The 18,901-nt window shown below is 40.8% G+C and overlaps 1 long non-coding RNA gene across 1 annotated transcript; it reads right to left on the bottom strand.

The window, feature by feature from the left end:
- Positions 1–801: 801 nt before the first annotated feature.
- Positions 802–17,497, bottom strand: LOC126469532 (uncharacterized). The gene is made up of 2 exons (XR_007586005.1): positions 17,249–17,497; positions 802–1,107 (listed from the first exon to the last, which is right to left on the bottom strand). It is a non-coding gene; the product is annotated as an uncharacterized LOC126469532 (long non-coding RNA).
- Between the last annotated feature and the right edge of the window lie 1,404 nt (positions 17,498–18,901).

Genomic DNA, 18,901 nt, shown 5'->3' with positions numbered 1-18,901 from the left:
AACATTGGGGTGAGGATGGCCTCAGATGATTAAAGTGTTGTTACTTGTAAGTAACATCCTGTTTTCCCTTTTTAATTGTTTTAATTTAGGAATTTAGCAACAAAGTTCCTTATCTGATATTTCACACTTTAAGATCCCCTCCCATTCATGTGTAACATGATGTTTTTGTTATTACAGTTTATACCAGATGATGGAACTTTAAGTGTTCTGAACCCAGTTGTGTACACAATAAAAGATTGTGGATTAAGCAGCTGTCTTGCAGTTTCTTCATTTTTCAAAATAAGCTTTCTTGCCTAATGTTACTAGCACCTAGCAGATTTTTAAACCTGAAATATTATTTGTAATATTACAAAATAATTGATTAACAAAGCAAGGTGCATAGGAAAATCCTTCATAGCAAAATTAGCATTCTTCGGCAGTACTAGTCTGTCAGTGGTGTTACAAATGCTTACACTTTATACTTAGGGTCCATATAAACCTAGTTAAATCCGCAGAATTAAACAAGGAAAAGCTCAGGGGGTACTGTAATGTGTAAAACAATTCCAGTTCAACATTTTGCTATTTTTTATTTAGTGCATTTTTGCCACAACTGAGTAATACACATGCAAAAATTCCATTGCAGTACAGTGTGAAGGTCTTCAGAAAACTAACAATACTGTACTACTGTGTTTACGCATTCACTTTTACACAGGACTTCAGTGGATACTGATACTTTTAATTATGAAAAGTAGCAATGGCATACTTCAGTTAAAGTTTGTTAGTTTTATATACTAGGATAAAGGTATGAACAGACACAAGGAATGCAAGTCATTTGCTTTCTTTATTAACAACAGTTGAATTTCCATATCACCATAAAAACTTTATGCGTTACTCATTTTTATATGAAAACTTTCCCCAAAGGTCCTATAAACCATTATGTGAGTAAAGAGTAGATCAAGTTCAGTCTTACAGTATGTGTGATCAGAGGCCACACACATAGTCAACACTTCATTGTCAGGTGCCGACTGTCACTGATGATGAAATCCCTTGAAGGTGACTTTTCAGTACGGATGGAGTCTCTCACATCATCAAAAATCCTCAGTAAAGTCACACCTTCCACAATTTTTCCTGTAACATTTCATTTGTTAGCCAAACTATAAACATATCATTACACAAATATTACTTAACTATGCATGACATTCTACATTTTATATCACTCTGTAAGGGTGAATTCTGGGTAACAGGAAATGGCCTGCACTGAGCAGCTGAATGATACAGAATTGGTGCACAAGGTATGAAGCTTACTGCATCTCAGCAAGAACCACAAAAAAAAAAAAAAATGACTAATTGTAAGTATATTGTATAGATATTACGTCCATAACAAAATTAAATAGTATTTAAAAGTTTTACTTTAATCTGTGGAAGAGAAAGAGGGAGTACTAATACTAACCAAAATTAAATAGTCCTGAGAGGGGCATTTTTTTTTTTTTTTTTAACATTTGACAACATTTCACAACAGTGGCAATTTTCAGTATCAACCATTTTCCAGTTCATTCTGAGCACATTACAGGTTATGTAATCAGCCAATCACATCATCACATTTTCAGTGTGCGAACACACAAACTATAAAAAAATGTTAAGCATAAAAACTGAATAAAGTACTTGTTTCAAGTAATGTACAAAATTTACAGTACCAAGCAAAATGATGCTGTAATATACCTGTAGTGCTGAGGAAACTCAAGGCACTGGTTTCTCCGGAAGGCACAGTATTGTAGCCACAGATCTGCCGGGCAGGAAAAGTTTACCCGCTTCAACAAAAAACTGATATAATGTTTCCTTCTGGCAATGTGCTCAAAGGAATGTATGCTCAACTAGATAGTCCACGAAATGTTTGATCTTCCTGTCATATCATGGGATGGCCCCTCTTAACATCCCACCACATTATTCTCTCCACGTTCTGTGTGTGAACAGAACGCTCTTTTGGATCTACAAAGTTCAGATTGTGGTTCACTATGAGGTACTGAAAATCTTCAGGACCTAGAGTGTTGTATGGACTGAAGTAGTCGCTGACAATCGTCGTCCCAGTGAATCTTTTCTTTCATTATTCTGACCCACACTTCCCAAGTCCGAAATTCAACGGGCTCAAGGAAGTAATTTTTTGACCATCGCTGAATTGCACCAAACACCTAGTTTCCATGGATTTTATGGCCTTCGTTGTGTTTCCTTTTCCCAAATTTTGCCTCATCTACTTCAACAGTGACTCCTGGGCCCCCTAATAGTTGAAAATTGTTTATCGCCCACTCAATACACACTTTATTACAGAAGGAAGTCCAGTCAGTCACTGAAAGCATACACATGCTGATATTTGTGACAAGCCTCACCGTCTTCAGACAACATATAGAAACTCACATGCTGCAGAAGTCTTGAGATTTTTCACACCATTCGGGCATGACCAGACCATGTACCATTTCGGGCACTGCACCTGAATGTGCACTCAACATTGACCACGTCACTACTGTTCTGCACCTTCTGTCAGCAACAGCACTGGAAAGAATCCTCATTTGGCAAGAAATTGCTTAGTCCATGGCATCTAGGGAATTCCAATGATCATGGAAGTATACATTATGGTCCACTCTGCTTCCATTAGTCCTTAAGAAATTACTTCATCCAGAAGGCAGCCACAACACTCCATATTAAGAATGAACAATGACCAGACAGATGGTAATCGCCTTCAAATGATCTCAAATTTCAAAATACGTCACAGTACTTGATATGGTATGGACAGTGTCGAACAGTAACATCAAATATGTCTCATCCAGAGCAACTGCTAGAGATGTGCTGTGAAGTAATCACAAGTATCAACTCTGCTTAAAAATGGATGCTTTCATGAAACAGGAAATTAATAATTTAGATTATAATGAATAGTTGCGTCCACCAACTGAAGTTATGCTCTTAGTTTCTTGCCTATCCACGCTATCGGAAATTGCAACATATTCTGGAAAACAGATAATGATTCATGACAAGCAAGGTTATACATTTCACTGCTCTGTCATGAGCTACACAAGATTTTCACCACAATCGAGTGTTTTGCTTTCACACTAGGGGGCTTTGCCAATTAACAAACATGTCTTCCAACATAACATAGACCCCTGGCTATGCCACAGATCAGTCTGTCACCACAACCAGATTTTCTCTGCCAATTCAAGCTGTGGTCTTGCTTCCCAGCCAAATCACACACTTGGAAATCGCGAGATATTCGGAAAATACAGCCGAAAACAGACTAACCACACTCCTGGAAATCGCGACCACTTCTTCACTCCCAGCAATTTAACCTTATATTACTAAATGCTCCTAAAATTTATGACTGTAATTCATACCAATTCACAGTTCCCATTCAACATTTTGAGCAGTAAAATTTTCAGTATATAGTGCATGTAAGACACGACATTTTGTCTTTATTTTCTATGTGACATACCACTGGAGATCTTATAATTGTAATTAGTGAATAAACTACAAATTATGACTTCCTTTGAATAAAATATGGAATAGTAAAATTTACATTGCCCCCTTAGCATCCTAAGACTAAGTTGTGTTGTTACGTCCAAGCCATACGATACCCTTAGAAAATGTAATGCGCAAACCATGACATATAGTGTATAAAACAGCCATATATTTCTCACAAATAAGAATAGCAATGTCATTGCTTCATTTACATCAATTTAAGAGGTTCTCTTACATCCCAACCTAAACACCTGCCTAATGGGGGGGAAAAAAAGCAGCAAGCAATATTTGTGATAATCAAAACTCTATATCTGAAGTCATGGCTTTACTTATTTTTATATTGTGCGTACATTAATTTGTGTTTGCACGTGACAAAATAGTCATGTAGCAATTGGCTGAACAGATCATGTCTGCTATGCTCTCTATAACTGGCTAACTAGATCATGTTCAAAATTTTGTAAGAAAAGCATACTGCAAATTCTATTTCACAATTTCTGAAGCTATCATACCAGTATATGGGGCAGGGAGGGCTCTAGAGGTGCAGTGAAGCCAGTCTCTCTAAAGGAGTAAACCCGATACAAATCCAGGCCCCCCAGGTTGGGGGTTGATCATGGGGGCTAACAACTCCATATCGGAAAAAACATATTGTTACAAAACTCAAAGATAGTAACAGCCGGACTGATGAACAACCCACGCAAGGAAAAGGAAACTGTAAACAGAAAAATGATATATACTTTTCTACTTGGAATGTAAGAACTTTGAACAAATCAGGAGCTCTACATGGACTCAAACAAGAGATGGAGAAATACCGTATAGGAGTACCAGCAATTCAAGAAGTCAGATGGAAAGGAGATGGTATCATAAGAAGTGGTAATTACACAATTATGTACAGTGGAGGAGACAGTGGTATAGTAGGTGGTACTGGCTTTCTTGTAGACAATAAGTATAAAGCAGCAGTCATAAATTTTAACCCTATAAATGAAAGGATGAGTACGTTGAGAATAAAGGCCCACTCCTTCAACATCACTCTAGTATGTGTGTATGCACCCATGGAAGATAATGAGGATGAAATGAAAGATTAGTTTTATTGTCGACCAGGACAGGAATTAGAAGGCATACTAACGAATGGTGTATAAATAGTGATGAGTGACTTCAATGCAAAAGTGGTAAAAGAAGAAGCCTTTAGAGAAACAGTAGGAAATGAAAGACTGCATAAGGAGTCGAATAAAAATAGACAAAGACTTATAGACTTCGCCATGGGCAATGCAATGGCAGTGAAGAGTACACGGCTCCAGAGAAAGAACATAAGGAAAGCCACATGGCACTCTGCAGATGGCACTATTTTTAATCAAACTGGCCATGTGGTAATGGACAGGGGACATGCATCTGACATCCTTGAAGTTGATTGTTGCAGGGGGGCTGACTGTGATTCGGATCATTATATGGTAAGAGTGAGATACAGACAATGCAAAGCAGACTATAGATCCAGAGGGAAGAGAAAAGCTCAACGAAGATACAATGTTTCCAAACTGAAAGAGAAGGGAGTATCCGAAAAGTATGAAACAGAACTGCAGAAGAAGTGTGAGGCTAAACAAAGCCAAATTCTGAAAAGCATCAAAGGGAAGTGGAGTATGATTAAAGAGGCTCTACAAGAAACTGCAGAAGAAGTTTTGGGTTTAGAAGACATGGTGAAAAGGGCAGGACGGTATGATGAAGATTGTAAAAAGGCAGTGGAAGAGGGAAATGAGGCAAGGAAGAAAATGATAAACAGGACAACAAGACCTAATACAGAAGAATTCATGAAGAAAAGGAAAGAGGCAGATAGGATTTGCAGAAGAAATAAATGAGAATTAGAGAGGAGATGGATTACAGAACTAGAAGAAGAGTATAATGATCAAGAAGTAAGAAAATTCTACAAGATAGTTCAGGAACTGAAGAAAGGCTTCCAACCACATATGGTATTCTGCAGAGATAAAGAAGGAAATTTTATAGGAGGAGAAGAACAGGTTCTAGGTCGAGGGGCTGAATATTTCGGTGAGCTGCTGAATGCCACTACAGAAAGAGAAGTTCTGGAAGAAAATGAAACAGAGGGTGACCACCGTGGCAGAATGTTAGTCAGGATGAAAGACCTGTATCTATACCAACAATAGAGGAAGTTAGGAAGGCAATTAAAAGCCTAAGGAATAATAAGGCTCCAGCAGAGATGATCAAGGGTGGAGGTGAACATCTAAAACATTGGCACACCAGCCAATAATGGAAATATGGGAAAAGGAAGAAATGCCAGACCAGTGGAACATTGCCATTACATGCCTGATTCATAAGGAGGACAAAGCAAACTGTGAAAATTATCTTGGCACTGCTTTAGCCAGCATGGTGTACAGAACATTAGCTAAAGTCATTGCTATGAGACTTGCACCAATTACAGAAGAAATAACTCTGAGACTACCAGTGCAGTTTTCGACGGGGCAGATCAACAACTGACCAGATCTTCATTATAAGGCAAATAATGGAAAAGTGTTATGAATATAATGTGAATGTACACCAGCTTTTTGTAGACTTTAAACAGGCTTATGATAGTGTTAAAAGGAAAAAGCTATATGACACCTTAATGGAGACAGAATTCCCAAGTAAACGTAGACTGGTACAAATGACCCTCACTGGTACAAAGTGCCAGGTAAAAGTAGGAGGAAAACTATCTAAAGAATTTGAGGTCAGCCAAGGGTTAAGACAGGGTGATGTATTATCCACACTACTCTTCAACATAGTGTTGGAGAGAGTGATGCGAAGGGTGGAGATTGATAACCGAGGTGGCATTCTGTTTAACCGTATGCACCAAAATCTAGCTTATGCCGATGATGTGCGTTTGCTCTCTAGAAGTTTGAAAGAAATGGAAGGAGGATTTGGCAGACTGAAAAAGGAGGCAGAACAGCTGGGACTTAGACTAAACTACACAAAAACACAGGATCTCTTTGCTTCCAGGGAAAATGCTGTTGTTAAAGCGAAATATATTAAGTTGAACAGAGGCAATTATGAGAGATGTGAGAAGTTCCAATACCTGGGAGTGCTGGTTATGGAGAATAGCAGAATAAGAGAATAAATAAAATCTAGGATAACTTCAGGAAATAGAGCTTACTGGGGCCTGACCAAGACCCTTCAGTCACGTAGCCTGAGCAGAAAATCGAAGGTGACTGCCAATCAAACAGTCATAAGACCGGTGGTAATGTATGGCTCAGAAACATGGACAATGATTGTAGCAGAAGAAGAACTCTTGAGAAGATGGGAGAGGAAATTATTAAGAAAGATTTTTGGAGTCGTGTATGAGGTGGTTGGTGACTGAAATTAAGTGTAACAGATTGAGATGGCTGGGCCATGTGAGCGAATGTTGGAGGATCGAGCTGTCAAAAAGGTTTACACAGGAAACCCAGGTGGCAAAAGGAGCAAAGGAAGACCCTGGAAATGATGGCTGGAGGATGTGGAAAATGATCTGAGAAAGATTGGAGTCAGGAGATGGAGGAAACGAGCAGAAAATCATCCAGATTGGGCTGTAGCACCAAGGAGTAAGTATCATGCCAGTATTTTGAGGCTTTCATATTTATACTTGCTTATGGTGCAAATATGCAGTTTCAATGCTACAGTGCATCAAAGATCTATCCAAGCCACTTCCTTTTCTTTCTCAGTTTGTTGTGCTATGGTGCCATGAAGTCTGACACCCATATATAAAAATTTAACTATTACAGCTACCCTTATCACGCCATGTTACGCCAGGCAACAGTGCTTTACAAACATTGTACTAGCCATCCGCTACGCAGTATTGAAGAAGAAGGGCACTGAGTACCAAAATGACCACAGCTTTCTTCGCAAATTATATTTTAACCACACTTAAAAACATTCTTGTATGAATCTTATGAGTAACTACAGTTAAAGTTGTAGCTTTGGACATTCAGAAATGTCAGTGTGAACAGGAAAGTGTTTCTAAAAGCAAATATTAGAGCCCTACTAAATTTAGAATACAATAAGTACGTTGCTGTTTGTGGCTAACAAGAATAAATATTATGCTATAATCTTGAATTTAAAACTCTGTTTAGGCAATTTAATTTTAGTTATACTAACCGGAAATCTACAAGACAGACTGCTTGTCTTGATGCTATATTTACAAAAGTTAGCAGAGATTTAATGTGTTCTGATGTAGATGTTTTTGCTTTCCCAGATTCTGATTCAGTTTGGGTAGAAATAAGTAATCTTAACGTGAAGTATAAAGAGCTCAAAGAGCTTAAAGTAGACATTAGAAGACCAATAACACAGGAAAATATTTCTAATTTTATTGTTTCACTTGAGAATTATGAATGGAAAGATTTGTTCAACATTAATAGTCACCGTTCTGCTAATATAATCTTTGATAGGTTTTTTCAAGCTTTCTTAAATATTTTTGAGACCAACTTTTCTCAGTATAACACAAATAAGCATAGGCCTAAGGACACCTGGTACATGACATTTAAAGAGTTCAAAAGGATTATAAACATGCAGTCAATGAGGCTAAGAAACAACATAACTTCTTTAGCATAGAGTCATCCAAAAATGCAAGAAATCACAGAGTGCAATAATCCCAGTACCCAAAAGCAAACAAAAAAGAGGCTGTAGCTGTATGACCAGCTGAATTTAATAACTTTTGCGTACAGTCAATGAAATTTGTGAAAGCACTGTTAGGCCTCATGAAACTGTATCTGATATTAGAAAATGGCATAGTGTAAGCCATGCATTAAAGACAATTTTTTTCTCAGAGGTAACACCAGGAGTTGTTTTAACTATGGTAAATAATTTTAGGCCTTCTGGTGTGTGTGTGTGTGTGTGTGTGTGTGTGTGTGTGTGTGTGTGTGTGTGTGTGTGTGTGTGTGTGTGTGTGTACATATATATATAATGTGTTAATTTTTTTTATCAAGAGTTGTGCCCATTTGTAAGAAGGGGACAGAAATTGCCCCTCTAGTTGTCACCCAGTATCTCTGACACCAGCTTTATCAAAAGTTTTAGAATCTGTTATCTATTACCAGTTATGTGATAATGATATTCTCTCTGCACCACAGTTTAGCTTTAGGAAGGGCAAACCTACTGTTCATGCTACTGACTCTTTCATTAAAAAGGTGCTTAGTGCTTATGGAGAGACAAACTTCACTCAGGCTACTTTTTGCGATCTTAGCAACGCCTTCAGCTGTGTAAAGCATAACTCGCTTCCCACCAAATTAGTTTATTTTGGAATAATTAACAACAAAGTAGGTAATAATTTTGAACCATTTCTTAATAACTGTAACCAAACTGTGTGTACTGAGGAGGATAGTTCACAAATAGTTGGAATTCAGCGTGGTGGGCCACAAGGTTCAGTTTTGGAACCATTGTTTTTTTTTTTCTAATGAGAAATTATTTGTCATTTTATATAAATGCTCACTCTGTTCTCTATGTTGATGTCGTGTGACTAGTGTCTCCCGTCAGGTAGACTGTTCACTGGGTGCAAGTCTTTCAATTTGACGCCACTTCGGCGACTTGCACATCGATGGGGATGAAATAATGATGATGATTAGGACAACACAATACCCAGTCCCTGAGTGGAGAAAATCTCCGACCCAGCAGGGAATCGAACCCGGGCCCTGAGGATTGACATTCTGTTGTGCTGACCATTCAGCTACTGGGGGCAGACTCTATGTTGATGATAGTACATTTTTCAGTATCAGTTAACACTTTAATACCCTTCAAACTACAGCTAAATACACCCTATCACAAATATCAATCTGGTTTCGAGTTAATGGATTCCTCTGATCACAGGGTCCCGGGTTCGATTCCCAGCAGGGTCAGAGATTTTCATCTGCCTCGAGATGACTGGGTGTTTGTATTGTCCTCATCATTTCCTTGTCATTCATGAAAGTGGCAAGACTGGACTGAGCAAAGGTTGGGAATTTGTACGGGTGCTGATAACCATGCAGTTGAGTGACCCACAAACCAATCATCATCATCATCATCATCATCATCATCATCATCTAATGGATTCCTACTCAGTGAGAGTAAAACTCAACAGTTATTTAGTTTAAGAGATTTGCCAGCAGAAAATTGTTGTCTATGGGGGTGTACAAACTGCCTGTTGGTTTCTGTCTCAGGTTCTTCAGCCAATGCTCATCTAATGAATTAAAAACATTTCGTCAGCATGAGCGGTTGGCATTGTCAAAGTTTAACCCCTCATTTCTGGTGGTGGACTGGAGCAGAGTTCATGACCGAAGGCTATATGTACCTAGCGTGTCAACATCCAAGGGCTTCTCCGAGCCATTTCTGGTGAGGTTCTCCTCTTGCTACTTGCAACGGTCATTCACTGCAGAGCGGGAAGCCAGGATTCATTTACCTTGGGCTCTCTTCTTTCTTGTTGGAGCTATTCGCATGTTTGTGTATTTCTATTGCTTCTCTGAACAAGCAGGTGTGATAGTTCTTCTCTACAGCCAGAATTTCCATGTTGGTGAATTTTACTATGTGGTCGGTCTCACACAGCGCGTGCTCTGCCACAGCCGATTTCTCAACCTGTTGTATCACTTACGTTCTGTCATCCTTGTGTTGACTGATAATCCAATCATTCCAATACAAACTTTTCTGCATTAGCATGGTATGCGGTATAGTCCCGAAATTGTAAGTGGGTCCCTTTTATTGTTTGCCCATCTGAGGCACTCGTTGGCCTTCTTTGTTGGTTTGTAAATAATCTTTACGCCGTGTCTGCACAATATACGGCTGATTCTGTCTGGCACTCTGGGAATGTATGGCAGAAAGGCCGTACTCGACGTTTCTTTTTCTGATGTGTCACTTCACCGAGTGTTTGACTCTGTTATATTTCTGATACAACTTGTGGAGTACCCATTGCTCTTCAGAATACTTTCCAGGTGTTGCATCTAGCATCTGAGTTGCTGCGGTTCATGTATTCATCTTGCTCGCATTACGAGCATATTAATCATGCCGCTTTTCTGGCTCAGGTGGTGATTTGATAGCTTGTGCAGGTATTGGTCCATGTGTGTCGGTTTTTGATACACGCTGTGTCCCAAGTTCTCACCACTCATGTGGTAAACCATGTGATCAGCACATCAGGAAATGGTAGTTTTTTGTCCTCTTCTACTTCCATGATAATTTTTATGTTGGCATGGAGTACGTTCAGCTGTCTTAGGAAATCACCGAGCTGTTCCTCTCCATGGCTCCACACAATGAAGGTATCATTGACATATCTGTACTGCAGCTTAGGTTTACAAGGTACCAAGTCCAGTGCTTGTGCTTCAAAATGTTCCACAAATAAGCTGGCCACCACTGAAATAAGAGGACTACTCATGGCAACGTCTTCCAGCTGTTTGTAGAAGTTGCCATTCCATATGAAATACCTCTTGGAGAGACTTGCACGAAAGAGCTTTGTGATGTCTTGCGGGGTAAATGGAACCCATGTACTCCAGAGAGTCACTGAGTGTCATTTTCATAAACAAACAACATCAAAGCTGATCAGGATGTCATTTGGTGCAAGATTTAGCTTCTTCAGCTTCTCAATGAAATGTCCTGAGTCCTTTATGTCTGTGTCAGTCTTCCCCACATGCGGCTGGAGCCTGGAGCAGAAAGGCAAAGTGTTTTGCCAGGTTATACATTAGAGTTAGTGAAACATTATTCATATGGACCTATGGTAATCCATACAGCTGAGGTGGTAGGGCTTCTGTGCTGTGCAGGTTCCTCTGCATGTACATACGTATAAACTGGCAAAAGACTTGGCCTCTCTGCTCCAGGCACATGTGGGGAAGACTGACACATCCATAAAGAACTCAGGACATTTCATTGAGAAGTTGAAGACACAAACTTGCGCCAAACGACATCCTGGTAAGCTTTGATGTTTCTTTGTTTACGAAAGTGCCCCTTATACGCGGGCCACTGAAACGTGTCACTCAAGGTCATTCCCCAAGCGCCATAAAGTTGGCAATATAGCTGACAAACAAGTGAGGAACATGAGGCACTGCATCTTCTGAACCAATAACAGAACCAAAAAAATGCCAGTTTCGACGTTGACACTACTATGTTGCTGGCTTCCATGTAAATATTGTTTGTTAGTACGCAACCACCTGCTTTTGTGTTGTGTTGTGTCATGTTGTGTTACCGCCTCGACTACAGTTTCTGTTTATGAAACAATGTCACCAAAACAATGTCGTTCACCAAGCAATAATCTGTTGCGCCGTGGAGTGCCATTAAATAGTCAGGCTTGGGAATTGCTACGGAGGACACACGAGTTTTACGAGCACGAAAAACAATTTGTTTCTGTTCATGAGCAAGTGTTGATTTCAGCTGATAAAGTTTTAGAGCGTACCTCAAAAACTGTAGGACTCAGCCAAAGAACAGTTACACTCCTGGAAATGGAAAAAAGAACACATTCACACCGGTGTGTCAGACCCACCATACTTGCTCCGGACACTGCGAGAGGGCTGTACAAGCAATGATCACACGCACGGCACAGCGGACACACCAGGAACCGCGGTGTTGGCCGTCGAATGGCGTTAGCTGCGCAGCATTTGTGCACCGCCGCCGTCAGTGTCAGCCAGTTTGCCGTGGCATACGGAGCTCCATCGCAGTCTTTAACACTGGTAGCATGCCGCGACAGCGTGGACGTGAACCGTATGTGCAATTGACGGACTTTGAGCGAGGGCGTATAGTGGGCAAGCGGGAGGCCGGGTGGACGTACCGCCGAATTGCTCAACACGTGGGGCGTGAGGTCTCCACAGTACATCGATGTTGTCGCCAGTGGTCGGCAGAAGGTGCACGTGCCCGTCGACCTGGGACCGGACCGCAGCGACGCACGGATGCACGCCAAGACCGTAGGATCCTACGCAGTGCCGTAGGGGACCGCACCGCCACTTCCCAGCAAATTAGGGACACTGTTGCTCCTGGGGTATCGGCGAGGACCATTCGCAACCGTCTCCATGAAGCTGGGCTACGGTCCCGCACACCGTTAGGCCGTCTTCCGCTCACGCCCCAACATCGTGCAGCCTGCCTCCAGTGGTGTCGCAACAGGCGTGAATGGAGGGACGAATGGAGACGTGTCGTCTTCAGCGATGAGAGTCGCTTCTGCCTTGGTGCCAATGATGGTCGTATGCGTGTTTGGCGCCGTGCAGGTGAGCGCCACAATCAGGACTGCATACGACCGAGGCACACAGGGCCAACACCCGGCATCATGGTGTGGGGAGCGATCTCCTACACTGGCCGTACACCACTGGTGATCGTCGAGGGGACACTGAATAGTGCACGGTACATCCAAACCGTCATCGAACCCATCGTTCTACCATTCCTAGACCGGCAAGGGAACTTGCTGTTCCAACAGGACAATGCATGTCCGCATGTATCCCGTGCCACCCAACGTGCTCTAGAAGGTGTAAGTCAACTACCCTGGCCAGCAAGATCTCCGGATCTGTCCCCCATTGAGCATGTTTGGGACTGAATGAAGCGTCGTCTCACGCGGTCTGCACGTCCAGCACGAACGCTGGTCCAACTGAGGCGCCAGGTGGAAATGGCATGGCAAGCCGTTCCACAGGACTACATCCAGCATCTCTACGATCGTCTCCATGGAAGAATAGCAGCCTGCATTGATGCGAAAGGTGGATATACACTGTACTAGTGCCGACATTGTGCGTGCTCTGTTGCCTGTGTCTATGTGCCTGTGGTTCTGTCAGTGTGATCATGTGATGTATCTGACCCCAGGAATGTGTCAATAAAGTTTCCCCTTCCTGGGACAATGAATTCACGGTGTTCTTATTTCAATTTCCAGGAGTGTATAATAAAAGGGGTGCTACTTCACAACTTGCAAGACTCTGAAGTAAACAGTGTGGAAGACAGTCCCTGTGGGAAAAACAGTGTGTTTTCAAGTACCCTGGAAAGAAAAAAAAGCAGCGTCGTCCTCTTAAAGATATTGATTCTTTCCAATCCGATGCAATTCATCGGCACATATATGGATATTATAGAAGGAAAGAATACCCCCACAATAGCGGAGTTGCTAATTTATTTAAGAGAAAGTGAACTTTTCTCATGGGGGAAAACTTACTTACGATGGTGTTAAGAAGTATGGGCTTCCGTTTTAAAAAGTTGGGTGGACGAAAACTGTTACTCAATAAAGCTCATGTTGTTGCAGCTCCTTCCATTTTTTTTTTTTTTTTACACAAAATTGTAGGAAAGGGCATACACTCAGTCATAAGGTTAGATGAAACACTGGTCAATGCTGGAGAATCAGTCGAGAAATGCTGAATAGATGATATTCCGAATAGCAGCTGACATCAGCCAACAAGAAGAGGATCCATATTAATTGTGGCCCATGCAGGATCTTCCAATGGCGTTGTGCCTGTAGGACTTTTAGTTTTTCGATCAAGAAAAACCAATGACTATCATGAGGATGTGGACCACCAACGGTTTTGGCAGTGGTTTAAAAATTTGTTGCTCCAGTTTAGCGTTCCGACAGTGTTTGTGATGGGCAATGCGCTGTACCATTCTGCGATTTTAGATAAAACTCCTCACCACTAGTGACTGTAAAGAAACTATAGTGCAGTGGTTGCAGGCAAGAGACATTGCTGCGGACATAAGCATGACAAAGCTATTGCTATATTCACTCGTGAAGCAAAATAAGCCTGTGACGCCTAAATACGTTTTGGATGAAACTGCAAGCAAACAGGGTCACTGGGTAATTAGGCTACTGCCTTATCACTGCCATTTTAATCCAATTGAATTGGTCTGGAGTGAAGTCAAGGCATACATTAGAAGTAACAAGACTTTTACCATAACAGTAGTGGAAAGGCTGCTACATGAAGATCTTGCTACTGTAGACACTACCTTATGGAGGAAGAAAGTAGACAATGTTGCTAAACTCATAAGAGAAGCACAGGCTTACACATGATTATAAATGAAAACTAACAATTAATGACTTCTCTTAATGATGATGAAGAAGACAATGGTTTTGGCACCAATTCCAATGATAGTGAAGGAGAACTGTAGAGAACTGACATCGTAAATTGGTGAGTGTAAATGTATTAAGAATTAATTCTCTCTCTCTGCAATCGAGTAGGCTATGCGTGTTTTGGTTTATTTCTTTCTGTGAGCATGGATAGCGTGTTCTTTGGTATGCTTAGGCTTACATTATTATACGACTTTTTACATGCAGCTATTATGGTAACAATTCAGAACAACTTTTCATACATATTGTCATTAACTTCGGGTGTTTTTACTTCCCGGTTTCAAATACTATCAAAAGTTTAGTCTCCATCATCTTTATCTCCATTGTTAGAAAAACGTACTTTGCTGTACTTACATATAAACGTCGATTCTAGCTTACATTTACAAAATGTATTTCAGAGTTGTTGGCAGCTATTGCAACCTCACAATCGCAGTATAGCCAACTACACGCGAGCTGCCAAGCTACATATCAGTTCCATTTTTCCCACAAGACACCACAAAGCTCTTTGATTCATGTCTCACCATGAGCTATTTCACATAAAATGGCAACTTCTATGAACAGCTGGAAGGCTTCTTCATGGAAGATTTTGAAGCACAGGCACAGGACTTGGTATCTTGTAAAACTAAGGTGTGGTACAGATACTTCGATGATACCTTCGTTGTGTGGAGCCATGGTGAGGAACAGCTCGGTGACTTCCTAGGCCACTTGAACAGCCTCCATGTCAACAGAAAATGTACCATGGAAGTAGAAATGGACAAAAAACTACCATTTCTAGGTGTGCTGGTCACAAGGGATTGTGAAAACCTGGAACACAGTGAGTATCAAAAACTGACACACATGGACCGATACATGCACAAACCATCAAATCGCCACCTGAGCCAGAAATAAGGCGTGATTAATAAGCTCATAACATGAACAAGACTAATACGTAAGCCGCAGCACCTCAGACATAAAATACATCACCTGGTTTGCATGAGTACTCCACAAGTTGTATCAGAAGTATAACAGAGTCAAACACTTGGTGAAGTGACACATCAGAAAAAGAAACATCGAGTACGACCTTTCTGCCATACATTCCCAAAGTGATGGACAGAATCGGCCATATATGGCGTAAACATGGCGTAAAGACTATTTACAAACCAACAAAGAAGGTCAAAGAGTGTTCAGATCAGCAAACTATAAAAGGGATCCCACTTGCAATTTCGGGAATATACTGCATACCATGCACATGCAGTAAACGTTATGTTGGAATGCCTGTACAATCAATCAACACCAGGATCACAGAATGTAAGCAACATATCAGGTTGGAGCATGTAGAGAAATTGGCCGCAGCAGAGCACGCACTATGTGAGACCAACCTTGTATTAAAATTCGCCAATACAGATGTTCTGGCTGCAGAAAAAAGCTATAGAAATACGCAAATAGGAGAATAGTCTCAACAAGAAAGAAGAAAGCATCAAGGTAAGTGGATTTTGGCTTCCCATGCTGCAGCAAACGACTGTTGCAGGTAGCAAGAGAAGAACCGCACTGGAAATGACCACAGAGAAGCCTTTGGATGCTGACGCACCAGGTACATACAGCTGCAGCCGCAAACTCGGCTCCAGTCCACCACTGACAATGGAGGGTGAAACTCTGACAATGGCAGCCACTCATGCTGGTGAAAACGTCAGAAAAATCATCAGGCAAACATTGGCCAAAGAACCCAAGACAGAGGCCTACAGGTAGTTTGTCAAGAAGTGGCCACGAAAGCCTTCACAATTCTATGGTGGTTTACGTGTTAAGAAATTTAAAAAAATCATGCACCTGTAGCATATGTAAGATCATCCTGTTTTGCTTTTTTTTCACAGTATTATGTCATATGGGCTTTTATTTCGGAGCAAAAGCACCCCTGTTCAGGATATTCCGGTACTTCAATAGAAAGTTATTAGGATTATTACAAACTCTGGGAAACTTGCCCACTGCAGACCATTGTTTACTGACCTAAAAAATTAACTGTAATAAACTTGCACATTTACACAGTTCTTATGTATACAAAGAATAACTTATCAGAATATCAACTTCGACTGGATTTGCACTCTCATGACACTAGAAATTATAGACATATTGACATGCCTTACTGTAGATTATCTACATTATTGAACAGCTATGAAGTGTTGGGTATGACAATGTTCAACAAACTGCCTGTTGAATGGGTAGCAGCTACATTCGATTTATTTAAGCAGACTGTACAGTTGATTATCGATTAATCCTTTTTTACTCAATTCATAAATTTTTATTAATGTGAAAATGCGACAGCACAGTAATAATAATTTGGAGTGTAACACAATTTCTTTAACACTGTCAATACGAGATGCTTTGTTCAAATTGTTTTGGCCTAAATATTGTAGTTTATTTGAAATTTGTTATAATTTATTGTAGTTTTCGCTTTTATAAACAAACCTTTTTTGCATATGTACTGTATATTTATAGTTATACGTTTGTGGCTTGACGTTGTTTATAGCTGTAACAGTTGAACGACAACAAAATTTTAATTATTTCATGGATAAGGATATTTGCGACTTCAAAATAGAATCGAAGCAAGTTCGTCAGTTACTAGGCCGTTAATACAAAGCAAAATCTTTATACATGCACTGAAATAAACTCCGTTTAAAACTATGTCAAAGCAACAAAGAATAAAACTCGACAAATGGACTAAAAAACTTACTACTGTCCTTAACCTATTGATGGTATACATAAAACTGCCTAAAGAATTTGTGCATAATAAATTATTGATTACATGAAGGTATTTACCGTCTGATGACTGGAATAAAACACTTCTTTATAGGTTGTAACAACGTGCTCGTCTTGCACATGTGATCTTTGATTTTTTCACATTTCGCTGTACTTTATGCACTGTCCACAAGCGTGCGTACAATCTCTCTCCATAAACTCATTATCGTACACGCTACATGCGATCAATGCTATTAAGTATTAACAAATCACAAGTGGCTGCCGCCATACTTAAGTGACGTCACTTGCAGAGTAGCCCGTGGCCAAACAAGTTACAGCCTGCCGTCAACAGATGGCATTAGAGTGCAGACTTGAATACCCTTGTGACAAAAATTAAATTTAGAAGCACAGAAGAAAAGAGTAGGTACAATATTTGACAAATTATATTCCAAAAAAACTATTGTTTTAACCATTAGCACTTTTATACTTATAATTTTACTTTACGAACAGATATAGAATTTATACTTACTACGACAACGTAACAGGTTTTCAATAAGGTTATGCAAGCAGGAGTTTTGTGTCATGGGTGGGGAGGGTGCTAAAGCAGCAGTATATACTACTGTTCGCATCCTAGGACACCCACGCTTCTACTGCGGCATGGTGCGCATAGAGTGTGGGTGTCGAATGCTGTACATGATTTGGGGGGGTGTTGCTGTGACTGTACATGTCACTGGTCACTCCTCGGTACACCCATGCACCTAGTGCGGTAATCCCGCATAGTGTGTGGGTGCCGAAGGCTGTACATGATTTGGGGGGGTGTTGATGTGACTGTACATGTCACTGGTCACTCCTCGGTACACCCATGCACCTAGTGCGGTAATCCCGCATAGTGAGTGGGTGTCGAAGGCTGTACATGATTTTGGGGGGGTGTTGATGCGACGGTACATGTCACTGGTCGCTCCTCCATACACCCAAGCATCTAGTGCGGTGTTTTCGGCATAGTGTGTGGGCGTCGAAATACTGTACATGATTAGGTAAGGAAGGAAGGGGGGGGGGGGAGGTTGGTTTATGCGGACCTCATGCCCAGTGTCTGGGTATTGAGGTGCATGTACATGATAATTTTTGAACCTCTATAGTCGAGGTCCATGCACATGATATGGATTAGATAATAGACGATCTAATGACGAGGTCTATGCACATAAGCATGATGGGAGAGCTTGTTTGAACCCGAATGACGAGGTCTATGCACATAAGCATGATGGGAGAGCTTGTTTGAACCCGAACAAGCTACGCAAGTGACGGTGCAGTCAGTACATGATAGTGGTTAATTAGGCGTCTGATGTCGACGTCCTTATATATACTGCTAGAGGAGCTAGTTGCACCTGAATGAGCAAAGTTATGGTGCAACCACCAAGCAGTCACTTATGTAGTCTCCGTGTTACTCCAGACAAATTAGTAAGAAAATCAGCAAATCGGGGAAAACGTATAAAGTTTTGAGTCTTTGGGAAAACACTCATATGTGGTGTAGCAATAAGAAATAGAACAGCTCCTCTTCGTAAGGGGGGGGGGGGGGGGGGGGGGTCTTCCCCCTTTTATCCTTTCCAAAAGTCAATTTGTACACAATAACTATTGTGATTGCTTCTCAGTTTTGGTTACTGATAACTTAATACCAGTGTCTGAGTTTAATGTGTACAGCACCGAAGATGATCACTATGTGATCAAAAATCGATTCTG

Source organism: Schistocerca serialis, chromosome 3 (genome assembly GCF_023864345.2).
Source record: "Schistocerca serialis cubense isolate TAMUIC-IGC-003099 chromosome 3, iqSchSeri2.2, whole genome shotgun sequence".
Classification (NCBI taxonomy): domain Eukaryota; kingdom Metazoa; phylum Arthropoda; class Insecta; order Orthoptera; family Acrididae; genus Schistocerca; species Schistocerca serialis.
This window is presented reverse-complemented; position numbering and strand designations above follow the sequence as displayed.